The following is a 24,765-nucleotide window of genomic DNA, read 5'->3' on the forward strand; positions in this document are numbered from 1 at the left end:
CCGGCCTCAGAGCTCTTGTAAATATAAAAAACCCCCGCTTTAAAGTCGAGAGAGAAGCCGCTGTGGGGATAGCGTAATTGGTTAACGCACCGCACCGGTTATGCGGAGATGTGGGTTCGAGTCCCGCTCCCGGAAAACGGCGGATTTTTTCTCGACTTATATTTTCGCTTATTTATCAATGAATCAAAGAAACGTGACAAGCACACGTCATTCGGCCCTATTATATATTTCGAAAAAAGCCGAATAGCACTGGCAATGACGACTGCAACCTTGATATGTATCTTTACCGAGTCCCTCGTCCCGTATCTCTCTGTTCTGCTACATGCATTACGAGGCACTGGCTCCAGCAGTTCGGATATGCCAATTGCTAACCCCGACCTCCGACCACGTTCTACGTGGCGGCCGCTGGGAAAGAAGACGTTCTACGTCTCCCGCGGTAGTCGAGGGGCGGCGCTAGTTGACCGGCCTCAGAGCTCTTGTAAATATAAAAAACCCCCGCTTTAAAGTCGAGAGAGAAGCCGCTGTGGGGATAGCGTAATTGGTTAACGCACCGCACCGGTTATGCGGAGATGTGGGTTCGAGTCCCGCTCCCGGAAAACGGCGGATTTTTTCTCGACTTATATTTTCGCTTATTTATCAATGAATCAAAGAAACGTGACAAGCACACGTCATTCGGCCCTATTATATATTTCGAAAAAAGCCGAATAGCACTGGCAATGACGACTGCAACCTTGATATGTATCTTTACCGAGTCCCTCGTCCCGTATCTCTCTGTTCTGCTACATGCATTACGAGGCACTGGCTCCAGCAGTTCGGATATGCCAATTGCTAACCCCGACCTCCGACCACGTTCTACGTGGCGGCCGCTGGGAAAGAAGACGTTCTACGTCTCCCGCGGTAGTCGAGGGGCGGCGCTAGTTGACCGGCCTCAGAGCTCTTGTAAATATAAAAAACCCCCGCTTTAAAGTCGAGAGAGAAGCCGCTGTGGGGATAGCGTAATTGGTTAACGCACCGCACCGGTTATGCGGAGATGTGGGTTCGAGTCCCGCTCCCGGAAAACGGCGGATTTTTTCTCGACTTATATTTTCGCTTATTTATCAATGAATCAAAGAAACGTGACAAGCACACGTCATTCGGCCCTATTATATATTTCGAAAAAAGCCGAATAGCACTGGCAATGACGACTGCAACCTTGATATGTATCTTTACCGAGTCCCTCGTCCCGTATCTCTCTGTTCTGCTACATGCATTACGAGGCACTGGCTCCAGCAGTTCGGATATGCCAATTGCTAACCCCGACCTCCGACCACGTTCTACGTGGCGGCCGCTGGGAAAGAAGACGTTCTACGTCTCCCGCGGTAGTCGAGGGGCGGCGCTAGTTGACCGGCCTCAGAGCTCTTGTAAATATAAAAAAACCCCGCTTTAAAGTCGAGAGAGAAGCCGCTGTGGGGATAGCGTAATTGGTTAACGCACCGCACCGGTTATGCGGAGATGTGGGTTCGAGTCCCGCTCCCGGAAAACGGCGGATTTTTTCTCGACTTATATTTTCGCTTATTTATCAATGAATCAAAGAAACGTGACAAGCACACGTCATTCGGCCCTATTATATATTTCGAAAAAAGCCGAATAGCACTGGCAATGACGACTGCAACCTTGATATGTATCTTTACCGAGTCCCTCGTCCCGTATCTCTCTGTTCTGCTACATGCATTACGAGGCACTGGCTCCAGCAGTTCGGATATGCCAATTGCTAACCCCGACCTCCGACCACGTTCTACGTGGCGGCCGCTGGGAAAGAAGACGTTCTACGTCTCCCGCGGTAGTCGAGGGGCGGCGCTAGTTGACCGGCCTCAGAGCTCTTGTAAATATAAAAAACCCCCGCTTTAAAGTCGAGAGAGAAGCCGCTGTGGGGATAGCGTAATTGGTTAACGCACCGCACCGGTTATGCGGAGATGTGGGTTCGAGTCCCGCTCCCGGAAAACGGCGGATTTTTTCTCGACTTATATTTTCGCTTATTTATCAATGAATCAAAGAAACGTGACAAGCACACGTCATTCGGCCCTATTATATATTTCGAAAAAAGCCGAATAGCACTGGCAATGACGACTGCAACCTTGATATGTATCTTTACCGAGTCCCTCGTCCCGTATCTCTCTGTTCTGCTACATGCATTACGAGGCACTGGCTCCAGCAGTTCGGATATGCCAATTGCTAACCCCGACCTCCGACCACGTTCTACGTGGCGGCCGCTGGGAAAGAAGACGTTCTACGTCTCCCGCGGTAGTCGAGGGGCGGCGCTAGTTGACCGGCCTCAGAGCTCTTGTAAATATAAAAAACCCCCGCTTTAAAGTCGAGAGAGAAGCCGCTGTGGGGATAGCGTAATTGGTTAACGCACCGCACCGGTTATGCGGAGATGTGGGTTCGAGTCCCGCTCCCGGAAAACGGCGGATTTTTTCTCGACTTATATTTTCGCTTATTTATCAATGAATCAAAGAAACGTGACAAGCACACGTCATTCGGCCCTATTATATATTTCGAAAAAAGCCGAATAGCACTGGCAATGACGACTGCAACCTTGATATGTATCTTTACCGAGTCCCTCGTCCCGTATCTCTCTGTTCTGCTACATGCATTACGAGGCACTGGCTCCAGCAGTTCGGATATGCCAATTGCTAACCCCGACCTCCGACCACGTTCTACGTGGCGGCCGCTGGGAAAGAAGACGTTCTACGTCTCCCGCGGTAGTCGAGGGGCGGCGCTAGTTGACCGGCCTCAGAGCTCTTGTAAATATAAAAAACCCCCGCTTTAAAGTCGAGAGAGAAGCCGCTGTGGGGATAGCGTAATTGGTTAACGCACCGCACCGGTTATGCGGAGATGTGGGTTCGAGTCCCGCTCCCGGAAAACGGCGGATTTTTTCTCGACTTATATTTTCGCTTATTTATCAATGAATCAAAGAAACGTGACAAGCACACGTCATTCGGCCCTATTATATATTTCGAAAAAAGCCGAATAGCACTGGCAATGACGACTGCAACCTTGATATGTATCTTTACCGAGTCCCTCGTCCCGTATCTCTCTGTTCTGCTACATGCATTACGAGGCACTGGCTCCAGCAGTTCGGATATGCCAATTGCTAACCCCGACCTCCGACCACGTTCTACGTGGCGGCCGCTGGGAAAGAAGACGTTCTACGTCTCCCGCGGTAGTCGAGGGGCGGCGCTAGTTGACCGGCCTCAGAGCTCTTGTAAATATAAAAAACCCCCGCTTTAAAGTCGAGAGAGAAGCCGCTGTGGGGATAGCGTAATTGGTTAACGCACCGCACCGGTTATGCGGAGATGTGGGTTCGAGTCCCGCTCCCGGAAAACGGCGGATTTTTTCTCGACTTATATTTTCGCTTATTTATCAATGAATCAAAGAAACGTGACAAGCACACGTCATTCGGCCCTATTATATATTTCGAAAAAAGCCGAATAGCACTGGCAATGACGACTGCAACCTTGATATGTATCTTTACCGAGTCCCTCGTCCCGTATCTCTCTGTTCTGCTATATATATATATATATATATATATATAATCGAGGGAAAGAAAGATTGATTTTCTCACTTCTGGTGCAAATTTTCATCTCAGCTTTAAATGCATTTTTCTCTCGCATAATCGGAAGGCAGCGTGCGGCGGGAACCAAACACTTCAACGGTAAGCACCATTTTTGCAGCAAAACCGCCTAAACAAACTTTCGGCGTTTGTCGTCGTCCACAATGCTTGACAAAAACAGCCGTCATCATATTCATCTTGGCAGATGACGCAAGAGATTGGAGAAGAAGCTCTACCTAGTTGTCCAGTCTAGTTGTCGCCTTCACTCCCGGCAGGCAACAGGCCCGAGTCACTCTGGGCCGAGCAGAGCCCCACCACAAGCTGGACAAAAAATATTCGGACGTCACACCATACGCTGCTCGCCCAGCTCACGCACTACAGTTATCGTGCGCCCCAATTTGGCTACTATTACCTACTCCACCCTCCCAGCGCGCGTAGCACGGCGTCGGGAGAGCGCCGTCGCTCTGGCCGCAACTTCAGGTTCCCCCGACTACGTGGCCGTCCTCAAGGACTCTCATCAGGGCTATCGCAACTGTTACATGGACCGCGTCTCGCCCTCAGCGCGTAATATTTTGTCCTCAGCGATCCCACCCACACAGAGATTGTGTGGACCCCAGGACATACTTTCCTAGAGGAAAACGAGGCGGCACAGGTCGCTGCTCGGGATATTGCACTTCTTGCGTTGTCATCAACGACAGAGGACTCCTCCGCGCCCTCCCCCTACCACTAGGTTGCAAGCTTCCCGATATACTGAAATCCTGTACTACTATTGCCGGCTCCGAGTAAAATAGCCCATCTTCGATGGTTCCTAAGCAGACAGCCGGCTCGCATTCGGCGTCGAATACAGACCCACGTATAATATACAACACCTTGATACTCCTCTACGGCCACCTTCCCACCACTTACCCCTACAACGGCCCTCATTTCCCCGTAGGGGTACTTTCAAACCACCCACTACCTCGCTTGAAAGTACCCCTACGCGCCAACCCCCGTGTTTTCCTTTTCCCTGAGCAGACGTAGGGTCCCAAAATATCGCCAGCTGGCCAGTTCATGGTGCGAGGACCACGAACATTTCATCGCACGCGCTCAGGCTGCCGCGCGGCTTTCTGCATTAAGAAAGACAACCACTTTTCATCATCATCATGAACAGACCACTAGGTCCACTGCAGGAGAAAGGTCTCTCCCATCGACCTCCAACCGCTCCTGTCCCGCACCGCTCGAGTCCATTATTTGCCCCCGAAATTGCTTATTTCGCCCTGTCACAAACTCGAGCGTACGACGTCTAAAAGTACCTTATAAATTTTTCATTTTTATTGTACAGCGCCTAATTCTTCTTGCAGTCGTTCGATTCATTCAGTTCGGTTCTATTCGCCCGAGACAAGGCTGGAGGTTTCTCGAACGAAGAGGCGGTAACACGATCTCACGCCGGGTGGCCGGCCAGAAAACAACAAAAATAAAACCTCCGCCGCTCCGGTTTCGTCGAAGCTTCCAGTACTTTCGAGGAGGTGCGCGTGGCCTTGCCAGTGCTAAAGAGCGGCGATGATTCTAGAAGGGAGAAGAGTGAAGTTATTCGCTGACGGCGGCAGGCGCGTTGTGTGTTGTGCTCTCCCCCTCCGCGCCGGCACGGTTATAAAAGGAGGAGCCGCGCCTAAGCAAGCCAGCTGCGTTTGGCAGTCGTGATGTGACAACGGCACCTGTCAGTTTGTACATCACACCATCGGTGACCCGCGTCCTGGAGGACTCCAACGTACTCCCGGGCCTCGAATCACTGTGATCGTCTCGGACGGCCTGGCCTACAGCGAAGCCACGCTTCCCAGGTAGCCGAATCGCCTCCGACAGCGGTGCATCGTCCGGCCCGGTCGGTGAATATGCTGGGACTCTGTCTCTCATATGCATCGAACTGTTCGTTTCTTTTTAGTTAACTGCTCCGATTCCTAATATTCATTTGTTAACGCTCCTGTTTGTATCATTTTGTCGAATTGGACTGTTTCTTGCATTTGAATTCCATCTAAGTTGCCTGTAATTATCGATCCGTTACCTCGTGCTTGTGTTTGTAACTTGCCTGTCTGAATATAAGCCTTTGTGCTGTTTTCCGATCAAGGCTCTTGCTCATTCTTGCCGTTCTGGTCGGCGAAAGCCGCACATCAGACGGCCACCCCCTTTGTCACCTGTGCCCTGTGGATTCGGTGGGGTTTGTTGGCTCTCTTGAGTCGACTCCCCATATCTTCCGACAGTGCACCCTAAATTAAGGAAACGGGTGACACGCCCCTATACATCGAGTAATCGGCCTTCCCCTTCTTCTAGACCCGTATCTCGGTATCCACTTTGTCACACTGCTGGTCCACCGGTTTTCATTTCGCCTAACTACGTGACCACCTGTCACGCGAAGAAATCGCATGAGAAACAACAGCCACGCAACGAGAAGTAGTGAAGAAAGACGACGAAAAAGAGGAAGATAGAAGGAACATAGCGCCAAGGTCGTTCACACGGCTAAGGCGCCGAGCGCTCGCAACCACAACACGAGCCCGACTGGTCCCCGGTTAATCGGAAGCGGCCAGCAACAGCGGCCGGGGGAAGAGGTGATCCCGTGGAAAAAAAAAAAAAAAAGGGCCATCCCCACTAACGTCAAACCAGGGGAGGGGTGAAGCATACAGTGTATAAGTGCATTCAAAGATTGTAAGTCTCTCTTTTGCAACACGGCGCGCGCTGATTGGGCGCCGAAGAAGCGCCGGTGGGAGGACCAATCGCGCGCTTGCTGAGGTGGTGGCGGCCTCTCTTTCGTTGTACCGGATTTAAGCAATTTGCACGCCCAATCTGCCCCAGTTCGGGGTAGTGGCAGGGGTTAAAGCGAGCGCAGTGCAACGCCCGCGCCTCGCCTTAGGGGCTTCTAAGAGAATTTATTAAATCTAGTTATAGCTAGGACCCGCTGTAGTTAGCTCTTCAAGAAAATTTATTAATCGCCGATACACAGACCCGCTGTGCTAAATACTACACGGGTCGCCTAAACCATACACACTGCATGTATCACTTCACTTACTACACCACTCACTACACACACAGTTCACTCCACAGTTCTCCATAGTTCACTAGTACACACACTATTAGAAGCACAATTACTCTGAAAGATCACTGTAGATCACATCCTCGAAAGTTCACGACAATACGCCAAGATCAATACAACAGTCAATAGGGTAGAATAGACACTTCTATTTGTTTGTTTACCACACGGATAAACCGAGTGGACCACCGCTGAAGGAACTGCTCTTCCCCCAGCGCGGCGAGCTCAGCCTCCAGATGATCGAATAGACGCGAGCGCATTTTCCGAAGCATTGGAAACATGTACTTTTGCGGCCGCGCTCTGAGAGCCGCAAAGCCGCGCCTTTTCCAGATGATCTGGGCACCAACGCACAGTAAAAACAGAACAAATGCGTCGCGCGACTTGGTGCGTGCGTCGAGTTTGTGTCCAAACATCCGAGCTAACAATTTCCAGTAGGTCTTTGCAACCTTGCAATCGAAAATCGCGTGCTGCAGGGTTTCACGCTGCCCGCACTGTGGGCACCTGTTGGAGGGCGCCACACCCCATTTTGCGATGCGGTCTGCCGTGGGCAGTACCCCCCAGCCGCGTTGCCAGCTGAAATCTCTGACGTCGGCCGGTAAAAATGAGGCCGTCAGCTGCTTCCACCTTACCGCCCTGCTCTTTCGGAGCTGGTCCTGAGTGAGCTGCGTCACTGCGAGGGTTTCGCAAATTTTACTCGGCGGTGTGTTGAAGACGTCAATGTCAGGGAGTTGCGTTCTCAAATTTCTGAACGACTTTATGACGTGCTTATAAAACGGGGGTGGCTGCTCGGCTGAGGGTCCTACCCGCACACCATCGAAAAACAATGCTCGGTCAGTGCCAAGGAAGAACTCACAGAGCTTTCGCCCCGGGTATTTCTCATCACTAGCTAGGTTGAGCAAGTTCCTTATTGCGAGGAGACTACTCATTGTTTCTAAACAGGGGATACTGAAACCGCCCATGCTGCTTGGAAGTCGCAAGCAAGTGCGGGCCACTTTTTCAGTTTTCCCACCCCAGAAAAAGGAGCCGAGCATAGTTCCCAGTTTCCTGAGTACATGCCGTGGTGGCCGCGCCACCCTCGCTACGTAGTAGTAGGCTGCCGACACACAGGCTTTTATCACATAGCTGCGCTCCTGCAAACAAAGGTCGAAGGATGCAGCTACTGCTAGCCGCGCCTCCGCCTTTCCTTTCAACTGCCTCCATGTCTCATTCGCCACTTCGCCCGACGCGCGAAAGACAACCCCCAACACTTTCACTCGGGCAACCCATTCAATGCCGCCAGGCAGGTCCGACGCGAACGCGCCAAAGCGGAGCGCCTTGCTTTTCCCCCTGTTCAGCTGGGCACCAGACAGCTCGCTGTACTCTGTGAAAAGCCGTAAAAACGCTGCGTAACTGTCTTCGTCTCTTAAGAACAGGGAAACGTCGTCCGCGTACGCCGAGACCTTGACCTGGCCCTGGCCAGGCAACGGGAAGCCGCGTATCGCAGGGGAGTCAATTATTCGACGCAAAAGCGGATCAAGGCATAGGGTGAAGAGGAGGGGCGACAGCGGGCAACCCTGTCTTATTCCACGAGTTACGGGGAAGGGTTCAGTGAGCTGCCCGTTCACAAAAAGCTGCGATGTCACGTCCGTGTACAGTGCCCCCAACCTCGCCACGCAGTCCCGAGGAAAGCCGAAGTTTTCCAGGACGGCGAGCAAGTATATACTGGTGCTCGACCCGATCGAAGGCTTTCGCCTGATCGACCGAGACAAAACAGCCGGAGATGCCCGTCCGCGTGGCGAAGGTGAAAAGGTCTCTAGTTAGTGTCAGCGCCGAGAATATAGTGCGGCCGGGGACGCTGCACGTCTGCGCTAAGCTAACTATTTCCGGGAGCGCCATGCCGATGCGTTTAACCAGCACAGACGCTACCAACTTGTAGTCCGCATTCAGCAGAGTTATCGGCCGGTAGGCATGCGGTTCTGAAGGATCACCGCCGGGCTTAGCTATTAGAACTACCCTCCCCGCGCGAAACGAGTCGGGTTTCCTTCCTTCGGCCAAGAATGCGTTCACCATTCCTAGCATCTGCTCTTTGAGGACCGGGAAAAACACTTTGTAAAACCCCGCCGGGATTCCGTCAGGACCAGGAGCTGAGGAGTCACGCATATCTTTCAGTACTTTCCATAGCTCCTCCGCCGTGACAGGGGCACAGAGACGCTCGTGCCAGTGGCTAGGGACGCTGGGCAGTGCCCCGCAAAAGTTCCGTACGTGATTTTTGAAGCTGTTCTCATCAAGGTAAGCCTTCTCTGAACTGAAAAATTCTTGGAAGTACTGGGCAAACGTCCTGCAGATATGCTCATTATTCGTACTCCGTTCACCATTCGGTGATTGTACGTATAGTACTTGAACGTATGGTATACTTGAACGTATGGTAGCTCGTCCACGTAATCAACGAGGCCCCGGCCCCAGGTAAGTATGCCCTGTCTTATTTTGGTCGACCACCCCACCATCAGGCCTAGCGTCGAAAGCCGGTGGGTATTTGAGTGTAACACAGATTATAGCCCGTCTACAAACACTTTCTGCTTGTGCTTGACGATTGCTGAAGTGGACAGGGAACCTTCCACAAATCTTTAAATCATGTTAGCTTATTTTGAATCGGTTTTATCCATTATACACTTTTATTTTAGTTCGCGTTACGTTCTAGCGCGAGGCGCTGGAAAACTAGTGTCCCAGTGTTTTAGGTCCGTGACTACAGGACCTAGCGAGAACATAAGGGGACAGGAGGATTGAGTGTGATCGGGATGCACGGTGGTCGGGCGGCCGGACCAGTGGTGTGCCCCAAGAGGTCCTTCACCACCGCAACCTCCAGAACCTCTCCTCTGCAAGCGCGTCGGGTCGCCGGACATCGGTAGAAGGCCGCGGCGCCCCAATAGAGCTGCGTCCGCTACTCTGCGACGGGATCTCGGAGTGCTCTCTACCACCGCGGCCACGACACGTCAGCTGCACCTTCAAACACCGCAGCGCCGCTACTGTGCACCTAAGACGTGAGGTAGGACGCCCCCGTTCGAGCAGCAAACGCGTACTGTGACCTTTTCGTTTCTTGACTGTGACTTTTATCCGTTTGTTTGGACTCTCTACTGTTGTTTCTGCCGCATTTCCGTAGTTCGTTCCCCATTGTTACTTCATTGTCTCTGTGTGTTGTGTTTGCTGATGTGGTTTTCGGGTAATACAAACATGCAGTCTCGTGTATAGAGTTTCTGCTATTCAGCATTGTCCCAGAACCTGGCACGAGCCCAAGCCCGTTTCTTTTTCTTTATTTGAACTACGATATCTACTCCAGTTTGTTTTCTGATCCAAGAAGCTCGTTTCCTATCGTTCTTCTTTCCATGGGCTGCTGAGCCGACCTAAGTTTGTTTTCTAGTTGTTTAGTAAGTCGTCAAGTTTCCGCTTTATATGTCATTACCGGAAGGACGCATTGGTTGAATATTCTCTTTTCCAGTGATAGAGGTAGTTTACTTTTCGTTATTTGGAAGTGTTTGCCGTGTGCACCCCAGCCCATACCCATTCTGCGCCGGATTTCTCTCTCGTGGCTGGGATCACCATACACTACCCTACCAGGATAGTTTTAATCTTTTACTTGTCCTAGTGTGTCGTTACACATGCTGAACGGGGCGCTTTCGGCAAGTTTATTCATCATTGCCTTAGATTTATTTATGTTTATTTTTATAGCCCCGCGGCCTTGCTTTCTGAATTTAGTTCCTCACTTTTATGCGCATTGAATGTTCTTCAAATGGTAAACTTGTGCCAACGTGCGAATGTCAGGGGAAACCCTCCGTCATCGTCATAGTGTCCGTCACAGAGCAATCCTCCCCCACAAGGATTTATTAAACATAATAATGTGGGGCGCGTTGACTCGTATATTATTAAAAATGGCTGCGTCTTATCTCAGCTAACGTTGGATACGCATAGCAAAACCTTGGCTTAGTCTGCTTGTCTTGGTTTCGCTTGGTTAACCTTTGATGTAGCTGCGTTGCCTACCACGGCTCAAAGCCGTTCGGTCCCGTGAAACGCTGACAGGAGGGAGGCCCGGCCTCGCTTTCATTCCCGGCAAACGCGCTTCGCAGGGCCCAAGATGAGTCACGTAGCCCGAGACGACCCAGCGGCGCATGCGTGGTAGGCGGCGGGGTTGGTCGGCTGCCGATCAGCTGAGCGCCCGCAACCGCGCACCACTCAGCTGATCAATTGAGCAGAACGACTGAAAACGGGTCCTTGTGCGAAGCGCCGAAGTCGGGCCCGGCGTATCACGCGATGCTCTTCGAGGGGTGTGTCGCAGGGGGTGTGCCTGCGGTAAGAAGGTGAACTTGCGCATCCGCGGCGAAACCGCTGGACGAAAGAAGTAAAGCTTTGCTTTAAAAAAAGTAACCGGGAGCAAAGGGAGGAAAGTCTTCCGGACGTTGTTTATTGTATTTCAATACGGTTGGCCGTGAAAGAAGCTGCCAGAAAGGGCTACTTTAAGCCGCAGCTGCATCCACGCAGAGGACGGCGTTGCTGTTAATGAAGCCCCACGTTGAAGTCCTTGTCTCCGATGACGCCTGACCTGACGTACTGCACAATATGATCCTCGTTCGTGACGGCCTTGACGACCGAATGGCCCCGCATGTTGTCCATCCAGCGCGAGAAGAGCGGAGCCTCGTCGGTGGAGGGCATCTTTAGCTCCGGGTACACCACGCTGACGGCGCGACCTCCCGCAATCGAGGGCCACAGGGCGTAATCGACGAGCCCCGGTTGGTTGCCTGAAACATGCGACAAATCTTACTGTTGATAAAGCCAATGAATCTCTATTCGTTCTTCTGGAGAGCGCGGATTACATGCGGTGACAAGGAGAACAAGACGACGACTGAGAGCGCCTCCCAGAAGCATCGTGGTATACCAAGTTGTCCAAGCAAGCATACTTGCTGTTTATGGGGTTTTTTGTTATTTTATTGACGGACAACTGCATTTTTTTTACAAATAATAGGTCTATACAACCCTGGAAGAAGACCCGTGATATAAGGAAGGAGAGGGCGCCTCTCCTTCCTTTTCTCTCCTTTCTTAAGTCACGTATCTTTTAAGGACGTCTCTTGGTGCAAGGAACAGGGGCGTGTCATCAAGATCTTTAATTAAGCGGGGAAATTAGCCAGAAATTATATCTGCACAATAAAAAAAATGGCGCAGCTTGCAATAGTGGTGCAAGGCTGGGGGAACTGCAGAGCTGGCGGCACCTATCTCTTCGTCGGAGACCCGGCTGTACCATCATCATCAACATCAGCGCCCACTAGGTCCCCCGCAGGGCAAAGGCGCTTATGGTCAAAAGATACAAAGAGTCAAAAAGTCTGAAGAGTCAAAAGATCCAACAATCATGTCGCAGCCAAAGGCCTCTCCCATCGACCCCTGCTGCAATGTGGCGGAGCATCTGCACCGACACGGGCGCAAGGACTCCCCTACATGTGCGGACTGTTCCGAACTGGAGACGCTCGAGCACCTACTCTGCTTCTGCCCCCACCACGCGGGGACGAGAGCAGAGCTCCGCCGAGCGCTCCAGCGTCGAGGCCTTCTCAGCGCCGGCATGAAGCACCTTCTGTTCCCGAAGGGGCCTGCGGCAACCCAACGGGAAGTATTCGCTTATCTGCTTCATTTCCTGGAGACGACCTGCCTTACGCAGCGGCTGTAGCCCGGAGTGCAGTAATTGACTGATGTGCCCCGACTGACAGCTTTCTAGGACTGACAGCTCTCTTTTATACCTCTCTCTCTCTCTCTCTCTCTCTCTCTCTCTCTCTCTCTCTCTCTCTCTCTCTCTCTCTCTCTCTCTCTCTCTCTCTCTACTTTATCCTATTACTCCCGCTCTACTTCCCTTCCCCTGCACTGGGTTGTATGCAGGTGAGCTCCCTGCCGAGCTCAAAATATCCCCAGTGAATTTCCTTTCCTTTTCCCGTCGCAAACCACAACCACCAACCACCGACCCCCAACCGCTCCTGCCCGCGCCGCTCGAGTTCATTCTTCCCCTCCGAAATTGCTTATTCCTTCCCCGCCATCGAGTAATTGGCCTTCCTCGTTTTCTGGACCCGTCAACCGGTGTCCACTCTGTCACCCCGGTAGTCCGCCGATTGTCATTTCAGCTAATTACATGGCCAGCCCAAGTCAAGTTCTTTTTTTTTTGTATTTGAATTAGGATACCTTCTACTCTAGTTTGTTTTAAGATCCATCCAGGACGATCGCTTTCCTTCCTGTCTTTAAGTGTATACTCCAATCATTATTCGTTGCATGGCCCGTTAAACCGACCTAAGATTGCTTTCAAGTTGTTTGGTAAGCCGCCAAATTTCCGCTCCATATGTCATCATCAGCTCACAGTTATTTCCGAACTTGCCGCTGAAAGTTCTCCCTGGCTGGCAGGCCCGGATCATTTCGTCTGCATGCTTTCAGATCTCTCCCAAAGTAGACCGCGTTAGCACGCTCTAGAACCCGCGGTCCAGTCCAAAGCCAACACCCGCGCTACGACCCCAAAGGAAATGCTGTGCTCCCGGGGTGCTTTTCTGCAAGTTAACCTCGCCGAGGTTTTGCCTGATCTTGTTGTTTCATCATCATGCTCGAGAGGTTTGTGGAGGTTTATGTATGAAGTGTACACATCAGAGAAATGCTGGAAAAATTACTTCGTGAAGGACGAATTCAAAAGAAGAAGAAAGAGACTTTCTTCGTGAAGGACGAATTCAAAAGAAGAAGAAAGAGACTATTTCCACAAGGATCCCCTAGTCCGGAGCTCCCGGGATAGTCGATAGGGCCATCTCTGCGCGCTCTGAGTGCCCTTTGCACTTCGGCGCTGGAGTCGGCCTGCCTGCTTTCCCATGAAAGGGGGAAGGGGGGAGGGGGTAGGATTTGGTATGAGAGGGAGTCCAGAATGTATGATAAATGCCGGTGTTCGGACACTTGGGGGTACCCGGTAATCGTTGGAATTGGTGTGCGAGGTGTACAGTAGGTAGAGTACGTGTTTGTCTGAATCTGCCTTAGCACAGCGGATTCCCGGAGCGCGAGTGTCTTGCTGTTGCTGTTGCTCTTCCTTCCATACACCTTGATAATGGCATGGAAGGAACAGCAGCAGCAAGTCTCACGGTACGCGTGTGGCCAGGGGCGTAGCCAGAAATTTAGCTTTTTGCAGAATTTTGCGGGATTAAAAATGCAAATATAACTGTTTTGACGGGCTGTCCATAAAAGATATCTGATTTCAACTGGATTATGATTTCCTGGTCGCGTTCCGCGGGCCTGGAGTGAACTAGAATCACTCTACGCGGGCCCTTGAGTGTGCAGTGCATGCTCAGACGCCCAGTGCTTTAACGTTCGGACGAGTGCGCGCGCGCTCTCACTTCCGGGCAGTCTTCGTGCGCGGATAACTAGGTCACCCCGTAGCACTTCTGACTTGCAGCGAGGGCCTTGTTGAGTATTTTTGTGGTATTTATCTCTATTCGATTGCAGTTGAATTTAGAACGGCTTGCAACCATATAGCCTCGCTGCACGTTGATTCCCACCTGTGCGTGGTATTCGTATATTTTCTTTGCAATCAGCGCAGAACGTTATTCACTGCAGCGTTGCTCCCATGATCATCATATGTTTCACTTACTTTTCTGCACGTGTGTTTTGTTGTCTCAGAGTAAACCGGCGATCTAAGCTTCTTGCCTGTCCGAGTTGCTTTGTCGGGTGAGATGGGCTGGCCAGCCCTCCGCAGATGGAGGTTCCCTCAAGTATTAAGCACGATTCCCTCCTGCTGGGCAAAGCAGCTGTAGTGGTTTTAAAGCCTGTCTGTCGAAAGAGCCCCGCAACAAGAAGATAAAAGAACGTTATGTTCGCCTTGGGTAGAGAACAGCAGAGACACGAACTATATAGGTGGCAAGGTACGCGTGCGCTTAGTCAAAACAGCAGTGTACCAACACCTCTGTTCAATAAAATACCATAAGCAATGAAGGCAATGGCGTCGTACCTGAGAAATAGGTTCCCTTCCTCTTGGCCAGCTCCTTCTCAAAAAGTGGGATCTTCTGAACAAACTTTGTCCAATTGTCTTCCTTGGAGCCGATCCTCAACCATATGCTGCTGATATTGGATGCAGTCTTCGGCCACGGGGAAGAAAAGCGAAGGTACCAGGGCTCAATTTATGTTGTGCAGCAGACAACACGATATATGAAAACCACAGACAATGTTTCAAAAGCTGCGTTTAAGATTACATGCAATGCAGGTGACTACAGCATTGCGAAACACGTAAGGGTCGTCTTTATTGTTTTTCCACCGCGGTGATGTTTGGAAAGAGGCTTGTAAGGTAATTCTAGATAATTGTAAAACAAAAGAACGGCTGTGACGACAGGCAGATTATATACAGGGTGTCCCAGCTGTCATGCACCGAGATTTTTAAAAAGAGCAATGGCGTTACTCGAAGAAAACCTAGTGCATAATGCTTACAGTACAGCGGAGTAGCGGCCAGTAATTTTTTTCTTTATTAAAATTTATTAAGGTCATTGGAATTAATTACATAACTCAAGAAGCACAGTCCCAATCATTAAAGTGTCAATGAGGCACTTGTACGTACCCACGAGAGGCATCTAACTGCGGTATTTTCAGCGACGAACCAATTACGTGCTCATTTATTCTGACTGATAAAGAAACCCCGCGAAATATAGAAAATACCACGTGACAGGACTCCCACCCGCATCGTAAACCAGTTCCCTCAAATAAGCTGACTGAAAGTAACTGCTTAACCTGTTACACACCGAAGACGCGGCGCGTCACCTTGATAATGACATGGCATGGAAGGCATGGAAGGAACAGCAGCAGCAAGTCTCACGGGGTGCGTGTGGCCAGAGGCGTAGCCAGAAATTTTGCATTTTGCAGACATTTTGCCGGATTAAAAATGCAAATATAAATACATAACTAGAAACTGGTAATGAATATAACTACTAACTGAAAATATTAACTTAAATTTACAATTATAAACTGAACTACATAACTAATTACTGTTAATAACAAGGAAAACAAAATATTTCATAAAAACATTATTCGCATGTTCCGAGAATCGTTACAGAGTTGCTGTCGTTGCTTCTAATTTTCTGTTTTGTTTAAATAAGAAGAAATAGCAGTTAAATGGATATTAAAATGTAGAACAATATAAACATATATGCTTAACAAACATTGAAGCAAAAAACATTGAACTGAAGAACTACTTCATCTAAAACTAACAAAACAAGAAGCGAATACTATAGACGTGCAAAACACGAAACAATGAACTTGTGGGTGGGCGTTTTATTTATTTTATAGTCGCTTTGTCATCGAAGATTTCCTTTTTTCTTATTTTTTGCATACATGCGACGGTTGGGGACAAATCTTAACACCTCTTTTTTGTATGCCAATATATTGCGTCAGAGCAGCTTGCACTGCGCATGTTTGCACCAAAATCAGTGACACAAGAAATACGTCAAAATTACAGTTGGGGTGAAAAAAGCGAGAACACACGCACACGCGCACACGCACACACACGCACGCACGCACGCACGCACGCACGCACGCACACACACACACTGAATGGCTACGCGGACGTTCTCTCTCACTTCAGACACGAGCGTCAACGGTTCCCTCCACCCAACTCCCACCTTAATGCCCCTTTTTACCCCCTCTCCGTTTACCCAACCCTCCCACTACCTGGCTGGAGGTGACCGGGAGCTCCTCACCCGAGCTACAACTCCTGACCACTACTGGGGCTCAAGATTACCTGGCGCGCCTTCCCCACCTAAGGGACACTCGCTAGGACTAAGCCTCGTCAGGAATAAAAGTTTTTTTTTTTCTCTCTCTCTCCAGAGCCGAAGCGACCACACTCCGCCGGCTACAGACCAACTCCTACCCGCACTACATGTACCCTTCTCCACCATATCTACCCCACCCAGTATTATAGTACCTGCCACTCTTGCCCCCAGCCAGGCACCCTGTACCATCTGGTCTGGGAGTGCCAAGAATCCCCATCCCTCACACCCAATCCCCGTCCCACGTACGAGCAATGGGTGGTCCGGCTGTCCAGCTCGGACCTCTCGACCCAGCGCATGCTGATAGAGAGGGCACGAGCAGCCAGCAAGGACCAGGCCATCCCGGACTAGCGGACGTCCCCGCCGGTGCTCTCACCATCCTGCACCATTAGGCTCGAAATTAAAGATGTTGATTCTCTCTCTCTCTCTCTCTCTCTCTCTCTCTCTCTCTCTCTCTCTCTCTCTCTCTCTCTCTCTCTCTCTCTCTCTCTCTCTCTCTCTCTCTTTTCTCTCTCTCTCTCTCTCTTTCTCTCTCTCTCTCTCTCTTTCTCTCTACATGGTGGGAACTTACCTGCGAATGCGCTGCTGCGGTGGCGCTTGTGCGGCAAAACTACCCATTTTTGTAGCTGTGGCAATATATCGTTTTGCTGCAGCAAAACGATATGCTGAACGATACTGAACGATACGCTGAATGCTGAACGATACTGCAGCAAATTCGCAGCAAATTCGCAGCAAATTCGCATCATGTAGAGGGGGAGGTACAAAGTCCGAAGTCGTTAGCGCACTAGTTTCCGGCTGGCCGTGGTTGCATGGAAATACTGAAGGCCTGCCAGGCCTGCGGTTTCGCCCGCAGATCTCCCCTACAGCTTGTTCTGAGCAGCGACTCTCCGTCGCGTCGCCTAGCGCGAGCGCGCGTAACAGCCCCCTGGATGAAGGCCTTGCACAGCAGTCAGGCATGCCAGGAGGGAAACGGGCCACACAGGGAGGGTAATTGCGCTTCCCGGACAGGATTCCCGGGTTTCTCGACAAAACCTTAGGTTGGTTTACGGCGCAGGTGCTTGTCTTGGTCGCGTGCACGACAGCGCGGCAAAATATCAGGAAAGGAGGGGGGGGGGGTGAGGCACCATAAGCCCAGCCCCCCTCCCTACGCCACTGCGTGTGGCACATAAGGCACAAACTCGGTCACGATTTCTTCTTTCGTTCTTTTTATTTCATTCTGGCTAATTCAGCGGCAGCCTGCTCGGGGGTACTGCTTTATGATGCGGGCGGGAGCGCCGCCACGTGGTATTTTTCATATTTCGCGGGGTTTCTTAATCAGTCACAATAAATGAGAACGCAATTAGTACGTCGCTGAAAATACCTCAGTTAGATGTCCCGTGTGGGTATACCAACAAGTGCCGCATTGACACTTTAATGATTGGGACAGTAATTCTGGAGTTAGATAATTAATAACAATTACTGATGAAATGCCATTAGCGGAACAATTGCTGGCCGCTACTCCAGTGTACTGGAAACATTATGCACTAGGTTTTTGTTTTAGTAACGCTACAGCTCTTTTTTTAAATCTTGGTGCGTGGACACCCTGTGTGCGTGTACGTGTTCGTGTGCGTGTGTGTGTGCGTGTGCGTGTGCGTATGCGTATGCGTGTGCATGTGCGTGCGTGCGCGTGTGTGTGTTATTCTTAAGGCAGAGCAAGCTCGCAAAGAGGCGGCAAAGTAGGAAAAGTAACACCAACAAAGTTTACAAAAGCCCTAACAGCTAAATCTATGTTACAAAGGCTATTCACTCAAATTCAACTTCAACCCCCTTGTCTTTTCAAAATAAATTGGGAGCACAAAAGCAGACGGTGGTTGCAACCTAGGTTTTCGTTTCGAACTGGTTGGTATGGTATTTAGAACCGTAAAGTGCTTGTAATCGCGTCAATACAGCCCACATCTGTCCACGCATTAACGCAGGCTCACCGGCAGAGCCGAGTCCAGGAAGCTCCTGTCAAGAGCCTTCAGGTACGGGTCTCTAGGCATGAGTGCCGGCTCGGGGTACGCTTCCTCGAGGTACTCCATGATGGGCATGGAGCCGCTGATGACCTTGTCGTCCTGGTACAGCACGGGCACCGTGCCCGAAGGCAGAACGTCGTCGTACCACTCGGGCCGCTTGCGTATACGTTGACGTTGACCACTTCGTGGCTGAGAAGAGAGCCCTTTTTTATTTAAATCTGCCTAGAAGCGGCGTAGAAGGCAACTGCCGACGGAGGCGTCTCCACGTAACAACGATCTTTCATTTTCTCGCCTTGTAACTAAAAGAACGGGCTCCTGAGCCCAGCCCTACTCAAGTCACGCAAAGAATAGTGTAGCTCCAAATGACTGCGTTTAGTGTTTTCCTAGTACGCACTTTTGGCGAGCGTCATGGCTTATTGCAACGAGTAAGGTTGTGCGGATTAGTTGGTGTGTCTGGTGGTCACTGAGAAACTGCGCTGCATATTTAGCCACCGCGAGTGGCTGCATAGTTGAATGTTAACTTGTTTCTAACTTTTAAAAAAACCTACCCGACATTCCCCGCTGTGTAAATGAAACGCGCTTAATGGAAACGCCGTATCGCATTTATGATATGCTCGTATAGTGGACAATGCAAAGGCAGTTTATAGTCACCACTCTCACAGACAGTCTTGAGCCTGCTGACTTCGAAGCATCATACTCACCGCAATGCACGAATGTACAGGTTTTGGCGCGGACGTGCGTATTCTTTATGTTCTCCGTAGAAGCAGTTGGAAAAAGGCCTACTTAACAAACACACTCACTCGATTGCTTTTGCCTTCAGTACCAGCAATGCGCGCTGAGCGAACGGGCAGAACCGCATGCTGTACAAGCGCAGCTTTCCGGGTGCCAGCGGCGGAAGCTTAGAACCTGCGCATTATGACCGGGATTCAGGAGCGTTACATGCACAAATAAACAATAGCGAAAAGCCTCGTAATAACAGCAATCAGTCAGTCAGAAAATTCAGTCAATCTAGTGTTTATTAAAGTGCGAAGCGACTGACGCACGAATAAAAAACACCAAAAGCAAAATAGTTCACATAGACAATGTATACATTACAAACAATGAAACGTAAAACTAGTGAAGTAATTGAGGAAACAGCGCATCAATAAGTAATTTCAGTCAATCGAGTGTGTATAACGTAACGAGGGACCGCCGAGTCGTGAATAAAAACACAAAAAGAAAAACATGTCACGCAATAAAACGGAACTATTGAGCGGCGCATGCGCTAAAATTCGGCTCTTTCTTTTAGAGTACAATAGAAACAGAGCTCAACATGCGTGGTACAACCTGTTGATCAGCTCAGCTGCAGTAATACCTCGTATGACACGGCCGGCCCATTTCTTAACTGGCAGCAAGCTTGGGAGGAGGCAAAGCTTCGTGCGTATTTTGATGCCGCGGTGATTTTGTTTAGTTTTCCGGCAATCTAAACCCGGAGCACACGAAAACTTCATTTCCTTGGGCCAAAAACAAATTGATTGTATATCTTGCATGGGCTGTGCATAGGGTGCGAAAGAAATAAAATGTTGAACAGTCTATATGTGTAGCTAATGCAAATTACTGGAACGCTTTTCAGATGGCGAAGTGCTTGTATCTTATCGCATCTTCTGTCTGAATTTTTATGTCATTCTTGTCCTCACGATCATGTATATAAGGTGCAAGATCCTCACAACAAAATTCCGTTGGACGTTAGCGCTTTTTTCACCATCCGTCCGTCCGTCCGTCCGTCCGTCCGTCCATCCACCCACCCGTCCGTCTGTCTATCTATCTATCTATCTATCTATCTATCTATCTATCTATCTATCTATCTATCTATCTATCTATCTATCTATCTATCTATCTATCTATCTATCTATCTATATCTATCTATATCTATCTATATCTATCTATCTATCTATCTATCTATCTATCTATCTATCTATCTATCTATCTATCTATCTATATCTATCTATATCTATCTATATCTATCTATCTATCTATCTATCTATCTATCTATCTATCTATCTATCTATCTATCTATCTATCTATCTATCTATCCATCTATCCATCTATCCATCTATCCATCTATCCATCTATCTATCTATCTATATCTATCTATCTATATCTATCTATCTATCTATCTATCTATCTATCTATCTATCTATATCTATCTATCTATCTATCTATCTATCTATCTATCTATCTATCTATCTATCTATCTATCTATCTATCTATCTATCTATCTATCTATCTATCTATCTATCTATCTTTCTATCTATCTACCTATCTATCTATCTATCAGCTTGTTTGCTTGTCTGTCTGTCTGTCTGCCTGCCTGTCTGTCTGCTTGTATGTTTGTTTGTTTGTTTGTTTGTACACCCTTCGTTCTACTTTTTCTGTTTTCCTTCGCGCTCTAAGTGCTTCATATGACCTGCACTTTCCAAATAGAACACTTCGTTCTGGGCAAGTACAGGGCAACAACACGGAGAGCCTTCGATACATGCTGATGTGGGCGAAAAGCGACAACACCCGTGTGTCGAGATTTCTCTGCACGTTAAAGATCCCCGGGTGGTCAAAATTAATACGGAGCCCTCCACTACGGCGCGCCTCATCGCCTGAGTAACTTCGGCGCGTTAAACCTAACAATCAATCAATCAATCAATCAATCAATCAATCAATCAATCAATCAATCAATCAATCAATCAATCAATCAATCAATCGATCGATCGATCGATACATGCTGCGCTGCCTTGCTGTCAGATATAGAAGTTCTGCGCGGGTTTTTTGGCGACGTTTGAGAATACGGCCTACCGCTAACTCGAATGCCCGCTCAACGAAGTAATGCTGCATGTTCAATTGCGCCTTTCAATAACGGTGCGCTGCCAAATGGAAAAGGGAATTTCGGCCCAGATCGCACATCCCGTAAGCGGTAATTTATTTTTCCCAAGTTTCACCTGTATATATAGGGGGTAAAGCAACCGACAATAGCCCGGCGCTTATCAACCAGCCAATCCTATCTAGCGCCGCAAGCAAAATAAACTTGTCAGAGGTAAGCAATTCAAATCCCCTCAGACTAACCGCAACGATGGTTGAAACGCGAAACTTAACTGCGCGCGAAAATCAAATGGCGAAGTGCGAATGTCAAGGCGCTGCAATCAAAGTCAAAGCGGTAACGACCAAAGTGCAAACCGCCTGCGAGTCAAAGTTTAGGCATCAACTATTGAACTGCAGACTGCCTGCGAGTCAAAAGTACCAAATCAGAAGACAGCAAATGAATCCCTCACGAGCAAGCTTACAATTTCTGACCCCCTCAGCCCCCACCATTTGTCGTCGTTCAAAATGAGGCGTTGAAATTCACTTTAAAATCCACAATGCTTCGACCATGTTGGAATGACGCGATCGGATAGACGTTGGCTTCATGACTCCGACCCAGGTTCGATTCCGACCACTGGAACATCTTTTTCAGGCGTCATCATCAGCTTCACGTGCCCTCCTATTGTGTAAACTTGTCTTCCCTGCAGTGAGTTTTAGGTAGCGCCACCGCCATCGGTGAGACAGAGTATCCGCTCCTTTCGTTGCAAATATGTCTACGCAATTGACGATAGTGGACTGGCGCCTCAGGCAAGTAAATGCATCCCTTCTCTTTCCCTCTCATCTCTCATGCTCTTCCCCTCCCGTCTCGTTCCTTCCAAGATAACACGCTAGAGGTTTGCACAAGGCAATTTAAATTTACCGCGTTCCACTGCTCACAGTCGGGTGCCTCGATGCCAGCGCTGTCGTACGGCGGAGACGCGCGCAAATCGAAACACCTTTCTAAACATTTATAGAACCACGTTTCCCAACACCACGAGCGTGGAACCTTTTGTTGCTGTTGCCGTTTGATTTTCTAGGATTCCGCCAGGAAGCGCGGGCAACAGCAGGTGACCGTTTCCTGCAGTTGATGTAGTATTTTATTTATTATCGCAAAAAGCAATCATCCGTAATTTTTTTAATAAAGGAACACTGCAAATATCACTCATGTATTGATTTTCGGCTTTATATTTGCATAATGTCTTGTTCTTGTTCAACAATGTTGACAAGTTTGAACATTAACACCGAACATCGCCTCCTGTATTTTTTCTGCCAAACGCATCAGCCCGGACCGGCCAGCCAAGCCCTCTCCTTCTACTCCAGCCACTCTCCCCCAATCGGTAGGCTTCCCAGCGCTTCAATCATGTGACCAGTTCAGCTCGGGGTGACGCGTGGTGGAGAGCGGCAACTTTGGCAAAACATGCGCCGCCGCGGCTGTGAGCTTTCTAGCGCTGGCGCGAGCGCCATTTCTTTGACGATTTTAGACATCGGTTGCCTTGGCAACCAGGCACAAGGCGCTCTCGAAGCCAGTTACGGTTGCGTTATCCCGATTAAGCTCGGGGCCCCACCTCGCGACAAGTGGGCACTGCAGGCGTACCACTCACTCCCATTGGGAAGCGCACGATGCGTTTGGCATCGTGCGCTTCCCAATGGAGGCCATGCACCGAACTTGGACGTTTATATTTGACTGTGAGTATATATGACTATTCCCGCAGGTAATAGCGAGTTTTAGCTGACCGTTTTTCACGGTCCGCTCCGCTGTGATAGCAAGCGGGAGCGCCATTGCGCATGCGTGGCGCGCTTGGCCGCGAACGGCATTGGCTCCGGTTGCGCTGGTTGCGCTGAGCGTGCCGCCGATACCAGAGCGTACCGTCGAAAGCGGTTAGCTAAAACTATCTAACGTTTCACTTTGGCCGGCTGGCTGAATCGAGTGACAGGCGAACAGACAGATATTCAGACAGACACACCAAAATTTTCCCGTTCAAGTAGCCTAAGAAAGACTATCGTCTCTAAAAAGGCTTTGCTTTAAAAGTTTAACCTAAAACGGGCTCAGTTGCGCACTGTTGTTAAAATACGCAGCATCGTTCCACTGAACAGCGCAAGCTCAGAGCTTTAGAACCTGGCAGCCAGATGATGCCGCAAGCATCCGGAGCGGTGTGCTCCGTTGCTCATATTTTTGTTTTTTGTATCCCGCGTACTTTTGCCTGCTGCTCAGTACATTAATTTGGACGCAATAAGGTTTGACGGAGATGTCTTTTTACTGCCGATCAACTCTTGTCAGGTGTGTTCTAAATCTGTTCTGTAGGGTCACAGTTGTGACGTAATGCGAGCAACCTTACGCAGGCAACGTCCCCAATACTTGCGGTAACCTCGTTCTGGCAAGTCGATGACGTTTCAGAGGGCAAAACTTCTAATCCAAGTAAAACAATTATGCTACCTTCAGGAGGGTATAAACCAGTCGCCAATATACCCACCGGTTTCCAGTGCCCAGGCGTCCATGTTTCTGCGACGTGCGGTGATGGCTGTGTCAGTGGCAAACGACTCCCGATCACATGCGGTGGATAGAACTTCGAGGCAAATGGTCGTTGTATGCAGCTGGCGGAAAATCGAGCAAAGCAACTGCGAAAAACAGCTCCGAAATTCGCTTACGCAGACCTAGGAGCAGATGTGGTTGACGCAAAGAGAGAGAGAGAGAGAGAGAGAACTCAAGCGTGGCAGCACATGCGTGTTTCTAGAATATCCAGTTGATATGCAACCAAACAATCACTGGGAAATCAATTTGGCATGCGAAACGGGAAAGGTGGACGAATGAGGGAGGAGGAGGAAGTGCAGTCTGGAAATGGCAGCGTCAGCGGATATAAAAGGGCCGCCGATATCGCTGCAGTGCAGGCGACACCGCACGAAGGCTTTGGAATGCTGAAGCCGTTTTAAACTGTTATCATTTCACTTTCATTAAAACGGGACAGAATAAAGAAAGCAGTGCAGATGTCGATTGATTGATTGATTGTGTGGTTTAACGCGCCGTCGCAACCCAGTCGATGAGGCACGCCGTAGTGGAGGGATCCGGGTTAATTTTGACCTCCTGGGGATCTTTAACGTGCGCGGAAGTTTCGTACACACGGGCGTTTTTGCATTTCGCTTCCGTCAAAAATGCGACCGCTGCGGCCGGGAATCGAACCCGCGTCCTCGTGCTCAGCAAAAAAACGCCTTAACCACTAAGCCACCGCGGCGGGTAGCAACGCAGTGCTTATGTCAACGCTCTTAAAACATGAGCCATCCCACTCTGTGAAGGGGGATGACCAGGGAAGCTTTTTAGCGTACCACATTGACATGCGTACCACATTGACATGAGACACAGAATTTAGGTGAAAGGTATGAGCAGTATGTTATTTCTCTTGAGCCTTGACGGCGGTGATTCCTAAAGAAGGCGCATACATTTTCTGCTGGGCATTCGCGATGAAGTTGGCTTTGCCG

At 49.6% G+C, this 24,765-nt stretch overlaps 1 pseudogene across 1 annotated transcript; it reads right to left on the reverse strand.

Moving 5' to 3' along the window:
* Nucleotides 1–10,922: 10,922 nt before the first annotated feature.
* On the reverse strand, nucleotides 10,923–23,980 carry LOC144151352 (glutathione S-transferase omega-1-like; annotated as a pseudogene). The gene is made up of 5 exons (XR_013318855.1): nucleotides 23,766–23,980; nucleotides 19,227–19,332; nucleotides 18,394–18,615; nucleotides 14,629–14,755; nucleotides 10,923–11,416 (listed from the first exon to the last, which is right to left on the reverse strand). The product of XR_013318855.1 is annotated as a glutathione S-transferase omega-1-like (transcript).
* Between the last annotated feature and the right edge of the window lie 785 nt (nucleotides 23,981–24,765).

This window comes from Haemaphysalis longicornis, unplaced genomic scaffold (genome assembly GCF_048455015.1).
Source record: "Haemaphysalis longicornis isolate Haplotype H1 unplaced genomic scaffold, Haemaphysalis longicornis Haplotype H1 scaffold_9, whole genome shotgun sequence".
In the NCBI taxonomy this organism is placed as follows: Eukaryota; Metazoa; Arthropoda; class Arachnida; order Ixodida; family Ixodidae; genus Haemaphysalis; species Haemaphysalis longicornis.